Below are 6,988 nucleotides of genomic sequence, written 5' to 3'. Positions count from 1 at the left end.
ATCCTTTTGAAGTCATGGGGCTATCCATTGTTTCAGGGATTCAAAATCTGACAATAGAGGAGTTCCTTCTAAGGGGAAAATGCTGATTATTTGTTCCACCCTTGATATTTTGGATAGCATACTTCACAGCCATGCTAACTGGGATGACTCTTGTTTTTGTGATGTTGAAATTGTTGGCTAAAGCCTTCATCTGCGTAATTCAGTATTTGATATTTCATCTGGAGGAAGGAGAGGAAGGAAGAAAGGGCAGTCTGACTTTTTTCTTCAGTTGAAGTTTTGTTTTCACAAATAATAACAAGCATATTAGCTAAAGAACTAAAAAAAATAATTAGAGATTAAGGTTACTTTCAAGGTTCTTTTATAGTGTGGTATCATTAAAAGCAAGGAAGACTTGATATAGCCAATGCACAAAATTAGTCTAGTCTGTACTTTATATATAAACATGTGTGGTATCAGTAGGAATTCTTTTTATATATACGAAAGGATAAGCAAATCTCTCAGTTTATATATTCTAGGAAAATATTTGTTTGCTGAGTACATGCTGAGCATCGTTCCTGCCTTTTCTTAGAATAAGCCCTCATCTCCCTGTGGTTAGCCAAACTGAATACACAGTTCATATAGTTTAAGGATTACTTAATTTAACAAACCTCCATCCGTTGTACTTTGCATTTATGATGCTGGCACATCACAACAATGGCCGGATGTGCATTACTAATACAGAGTTTTTCGGTTTGATTTTGCCAGCTTCATATGATATTTTTATCTGAATCATATGTGTGGCACTGGATTGTTACTGAGACTGTATGGTTAGCATGTATAGAAGGAAAACTTTCTTCCTTTCCTGTTAACAAGGGGAGTACTGATGAGAATAGTGCCAGACTAGTTAAGTTGAGGCAGAAATGCAGTATAAGCTAGTCATCACTCCCAAATTCTGTCTTTTCAGTCTAACACCAGATAATGGAACTGCGCTGGTTGACAGGAACTGCAACTTCTCTCCTAAGGTAAAAGGCAAGATCTATGTGGCTAAGAGTGGCAGAGGCAACAAGTGGGTGAAGTTGTTTTTTGTTTACCCTGATCATTTCCATGGTGCAGTTTATGAATTGACACCAAAACAATTTGTGTATCAGTAGTTACAGATTGCTGTGCAAAGGAATCATAAAGTCATGTAATCATCAAGCTTGAAATAGACCTTTAAGATCATCAAAACCAACTGTCAACCCAGCACTGCCACTGTAACCCCTAAACTACTAACCCGAATCACCCAGGACCACAACAGACACCTTGTAAACACCTCCAGGGATGGTGAAGGAACGAGCAGGCTGGGATAATAACAGTAGATAACATCTCAAGCTTAAAAAGCTTTATTATCAGAAAAAAACATACCTAGAATCCAGGCCTAAATCTCACAGATTCATCTTCTTTTGTCTTACTCCTTACCTTTGGCTCCTCTGCCCCCAAACAACTGAGTTCTGTATATATCAGGAATTTGAAACAGAAAAATTTTTGTGACACATCTATTTAGTTACCTTTCCTGTATATGTGCTGTATACACCTTGAGTCGCTATCTCTATACATGTTTCAGTTATTCTTACCTGGCAAATTCATAATCCACAGCCTCAACATCTAAGAAGCCATTCTTTATAGTCTGCAGTTCCAGCTCAGTCATGGTCACAAATTGAAAGTGAGATGAATTTAGGAATGAGAACAAAGGTTCATTCGTCTACTTAAAAGCCACAGGGTTTCCATTTATTCAGCTCTTAACTTTCTTAACAGCAAGGTAGGGAATGAGCCAAGAGGCAGACAGAGCAGCAAAATTATTTACTCAGAGCAACTGGAATTAGATTAGATATTAGGAGACATGGACCTGAGACAACAGCAGGTTTAATGAAAGTGCTATGGGAACATAAGTACATTGATAAGGGCACTTGGGAGAAGTAAGAAAAGAAGTAAGAAAAATCTTTCAAAAGGCTGTGAAAAGGGTTAGATAAACAGGACGACTGATGCAGGCATTCAAAGAGTGGGTTGCTCTGCAAATTGGGTTTGACAGTAACCATGTCTTTATACTCCACCGTTTGGAAAGATAGATACAGGAAAAGTCTGGCTGGTCCCTGAGTTGGATGTGTTCTTCCCATGAGCTGGCTTCATATGTCACATTTGTGAGGTCTTTCTAAGCAATATTTCTTCCCTAATGGGACTCACCGCATTATCCTTTGGCAATTTCTACCTTGAGTGTGTCATGCTGGTGATCATATCCAGTGATTAACTCCAAATTCAGGGCAGTTTCAGAATGAGTCTGATCCTTCACAGGTGGTCACCAGCCCTTACCCCCCAAGAAACCTGAGGGAGTTTCTGAGGACATGATGCTTATCCATCTCCCTGGTTATCAAGTTGCTCATGGGGACAGGGGTTCAGAGGAGGGCTATATGTGGACCAGCGTGCCTTGGACACTAGGGAACAAGAAGAGAATATCAGTATCAGGAAACCTAATTCTGATTTGCAGATCATCAGCTGCCACGTACCTATGCATAAGCTCGCTTTATGGCATCTGTTATGCTAATCCTAAAAGTTACAGATATCTGACCTAATTTCCTAAGACAGATCTTCATTACCACTGTCTGACTAAATCTCTGGAGAATGCTATAACCTTCAGGAAAGATAAACCACAGCGATGGGAGGGGAATGGAAAAGGGACACCTTCCTGCAGTGAAAGATGAAAGGGCAGATTAAAAGGCCTTCTTCAGTAAGGGGACAGAATACATCAGACGTTAGCCCTGATCAGTCAAAGGAAACAAATGCAGGAACACACTGCACAAGAGACATTATGGTTGAGTAGGAGGAACAGCCCCTGTGGGATGGTTGCCTTCTGTAAAAGAAGTTGATGTGGATAACTTTTCAAGAAAGAGAAATAAATATTTTTCAGGTGAAAAAAAGAGTCACAAACTGGTATGTTTAAAAAGACACACTGCCTTATTTTGAAAATTAATATTGAAATCGGGTGAAAATTAAGATTTAATAAGAATATCACAGTTACCCTAAAACTGTCTCAGAGGAAGCTGATAGTCAAATAGATAGTCAAATTAGACTTTAATACTTGCTACCTTCAGCACTGATCAATTTACTTCGAAATTACTGGCACCCACTGCACCAGATTTTTACATTAGCAGAACTCCAGAGGCAAAGTTAGAGTTCTTCATTGTTAGACTCAAAACTGTCATGGTACCAGCAGTGCAGAGGACATGATGGTGCAGGGATATGGGAGAGGCCAAGCTAATACAAAGAGACACTTAATTTCCTTGGATAGCTGAGAGAAACAGGCAAGCTTTACAGCTCACATGCCTTTCCCAGTCAGTACTCCAATAGACAAGCTGAGTGAGGGTGGTTCAAGCATTCAGTTCATGTCGATGCCTGAAATTGCTAAACAGAATTCGAGAGCCTGGTTGCTTGCAGCACTGGCTCCCTCCACCTGCTCTTTGCTCTGTCTCCTGCAATGACAAGATAAGCCACCACTGAAGTGCATATGCACATGAGCAGGGAGCAAATGTGGAAGTCAGTGCTTATCTTTCATCGCAGAACGCTTCCAAATCCATGAAAGAAGATCACTATAAAAGGTGTTGGTATTTATTTTATGATATTACTAGTACAGCAGCTGCTGGACGGTATGTGACATCACTTCAAATGTTCTCAGCAAAATTTCCTATTTGTTCTGAGCACTGATTGCTTGGATAAACCCTGTGAAAAGTTTGTGCATGCATTATGATATGAGCAAAAATACATGTTTTATCAAAAATGCCATTAGTTTGAATAGAGCTATAAAGTATGTTAAAAGTATTTTCTTGAAAGCTTCAGGTCTACTAAATTGACCAGGCTGATTACCTCAAAATTAAACCCAAAAGAATAATATATTTTGAATAATTTGAATGTTACATCTTTTTCTCCTCATGGGATAATAAAAAATATCCTTTTTTTCTCAGTTGTTTTTTGGAAATATTCAAACATTCTATATAATTGAACTCTAAATTTTATGTGAGGGTTTGGTATTTATTTCAGTATGTTGTGTCATTGTTAGTGTCAGATGTCATATGAATTCATTATCAGTTTCAAACAGGTTAAGTATAAAAATGATTTATTGTGAAGAATTTTGTATTGTGTGGTTGTTAACCCAACAGCTGTCAACACTAGCACATTTAATGCAATATTTTGTGTTCAACAAAAGTTTAAACCACTTCATCCTCACTCTGATATCTACAGAAGCATCAAAAACAAGGGGCACAAACATGAATATAGCTTGTAATGGAAACTATTGCCAAGTTGGTGTCAGTGAATTATTGCAGACTTTTTTGTAGTATTCAGTCTTCTCTGATGAATTGTTTGACTTAATCTTTTGTCCATCATTTTGGCAAAAAATGCCACTACACTCTATATTTTGTGTGAAAACATCCTTGATTGTAGGAATTTGGAATTTGTACTCTTCCTGCTCTAACTTATTTTCTCCCAGAAGCTTCTACAATGATGACAAATTAGAAAAGCAGGTCCTAACCTGAATTGAGCAGATCTTCCCAGTCAGTGTCTCCTACGTACTTTCAGATAGTAATCTGTTATCCTACAAGATATTTCATTTGAGTCCTTTGGAGTATTCTTTCTCAAATCTCATGAATTTTCAAGTCTGTGAAATTCCCCATATCTGTGGATCAGATGTGGAATTTTACTTTTCCAGTGCTTAATGAGAGTATATTTACACAAACTGCCACCATTTTCTTTGCCATTAACCAAAGGCTGGGTTAGAGCAGTGATTGTAAATCCCATTCACTACAAATTGCAACATAAAGTTCTGCATAATGTCACACTTGTGGGGCAAAATCCACCCTAGCCCATAAACTCCAGTGGGAGCAAAATGCTTTGATTCTTATGGACTTCTTATGGACTTCTCTGAACTGGGATCAACTAAAGGAGAAGATTAGACATTAAGAGCTAATAGTGTAGAGTTGAGCGACCTGCACAGAGATGGCAGATATGAAGTGCAGCTTTCAAACTTCTCCTAAGATTGGATGGGTCAGCATTGCCATAATAGACTCAATGAGACCGTCACAGTTGATCGTGGAGCAGTTGTACACAAACTGTACACTCCATAAACTGAGATCAAATACGGTGAAATAATGGCATCTCTAAGTTTTTGTCTACGCTCAGTACTCATTAAATATCTCTTTTGGAAAGTGCTTCTCAGAAATTAGGACCTGAAAAAACACACTTATTTTATAAGTGTATTTTATAAGCTGATTTTATAAATCTACTGCAGGAACAGATTTATGTAAGAGCTCCAGTAGGCTCTCTTCTTTGCCTTGTATAGGTGTATGAGTGCTTTCTGAGCTCCCAGGCTAGGCACAGTCCCACAGGCAGGGACCTTGGGACCTACTCTAGGTCACTCTGCTGTCAACTCAGAAATGCAAACGGGGGCTGCAGTCTCTTCAGTTTTCTAATAAATCTGTGAGTGCTTGGGGAACAATAGTGACCTTTAAAGGGAATCTATTATTTCTGTCTAATTCCAGAGCTGGTTTTAGGCAGGACCCTCTGCTGTGGAGTTTAAAGAATCCCTCTGTGTTTTACAGTTGTCCTTAAAGTGACTGAGCTGAAATGTGCAGAGGTTCTAATAAGTAAAGCAGAAAAGGGAGAAGTTGTGGGACAGCAAATCTGGTTGGGAGAACAGGGGTGACAGGGCTGTATGTGAAGCTGAGGAAGCTAGAGATGGTAGCAGATGCTGATCACTCATCAGACGAAGTGTGTAAATACCTCTCACAGTGTGAAAGGTTTTTTAGGAAATCACAAAAACCTTTCAAAAAGATGCTGACTAACTTCTGCTTGCTCATGCTGGCAGATGTGGCTCTTTAGTTCCTACAGGAGCCAGGCGAGGCAGTACCTTTCCTCTAAAGGAAGTTAATCCCAAATAGGCTCTCCAAGGGCATTACAAGTGTGACCACCCTTTCAGTGAAGAAACTTTTCCTAATATCCAAACTAAGCCTCACCTGACACAACTTGAGGCCATTTCCTCCTGTCCTGTCTCTTGTTACCTGAGAGAAGAGACTGAGCCTACCTTGCTACAGATTCCTTTCAGGTAGTTGTAGAGAGTGATAAGGTCCCCCCTGAGCCTCCTTTTCTCCAGGCTAATCAACCACAGCTCCCTCAGCCACTTCTCATAAGATTTGTGTTCCAGACCCATCACCAATTCCATTCCCTTCTCAGGGCATGCTCCAGCACCTCAACGTCCTTGTAGTCAGAGGCCCAGAACTGAACACAGGATTTAAGACATGGCCTCACCAGTGCCAATTACAGGGAGTGACATGTCTTGAAGTTCTATCCATTGGGAATTCAGTAAAATAATGAAGTTAAATTTAGGGGGTTTGATGATGGTCCAAGGGCTTTTTTGAAGGATGAAATGTCCGTTTGTTGTGAGCTGATACAGCTAGTGGAGTTTTCCCTTTGTAAGGCCTGTTCAAATCATGACAGAAACTCTACAAACCCAAAGTATATGACCCTGAATTCCTTGGGTGCTCTCCCAGTGGGAGGGCTTGCTGCACTGGACTCCGGCCATCACCATCGGTTTATGGGTGTCATCATTAATTGCTAACATTAAAAGAAATGAAAATACATTTGCACTCTCCCTTTCTTAGAAACCCAAATACTAGAGGCACTGACTTTCATAAAGTGCTTTGCCAATATGCATACCCTAGTTTATCCCATCAGATTGGACTACAGCTGTGTGGGACATGCTGTACTTCCTCAAGGGCACTCTTTTACACAGGCCAACAATATCAAAACCTCGTGGGCAGCACAAACCAGTCCTTCACATGCTTTCAGACTGCAAATTCATTTAACCAGCAAGGGCTGCAGTATCTCTGACTAAAAATTATACATATAAAGACTCTTCTGATTTTTTCATTCATTATGGGGTCCCCTTGTGAAATGCAGATTGTCTCCCATGGGCACACATAGCAGG

Source organism: Manacus candei, unplaced genomic scaffold (genome assembly GCF_025592945.1).
Source record: "Manacus candei isolate 608988 ecotype Guabito, Panama unplaced genomic scaffold, ASM2559294v1 h1tg000034l, whole genome shotgun sequence".
In the NCBI taxonomy this organism is placed as follows: domain Eukaryota; kingdom Metazoa; phylum Chordata; class Aves; order Passeriformes; family Pipridae; genus Manacus; species Manacus candei.
This window is presented reverse-complemented; position numbering follows the sequence as displayed.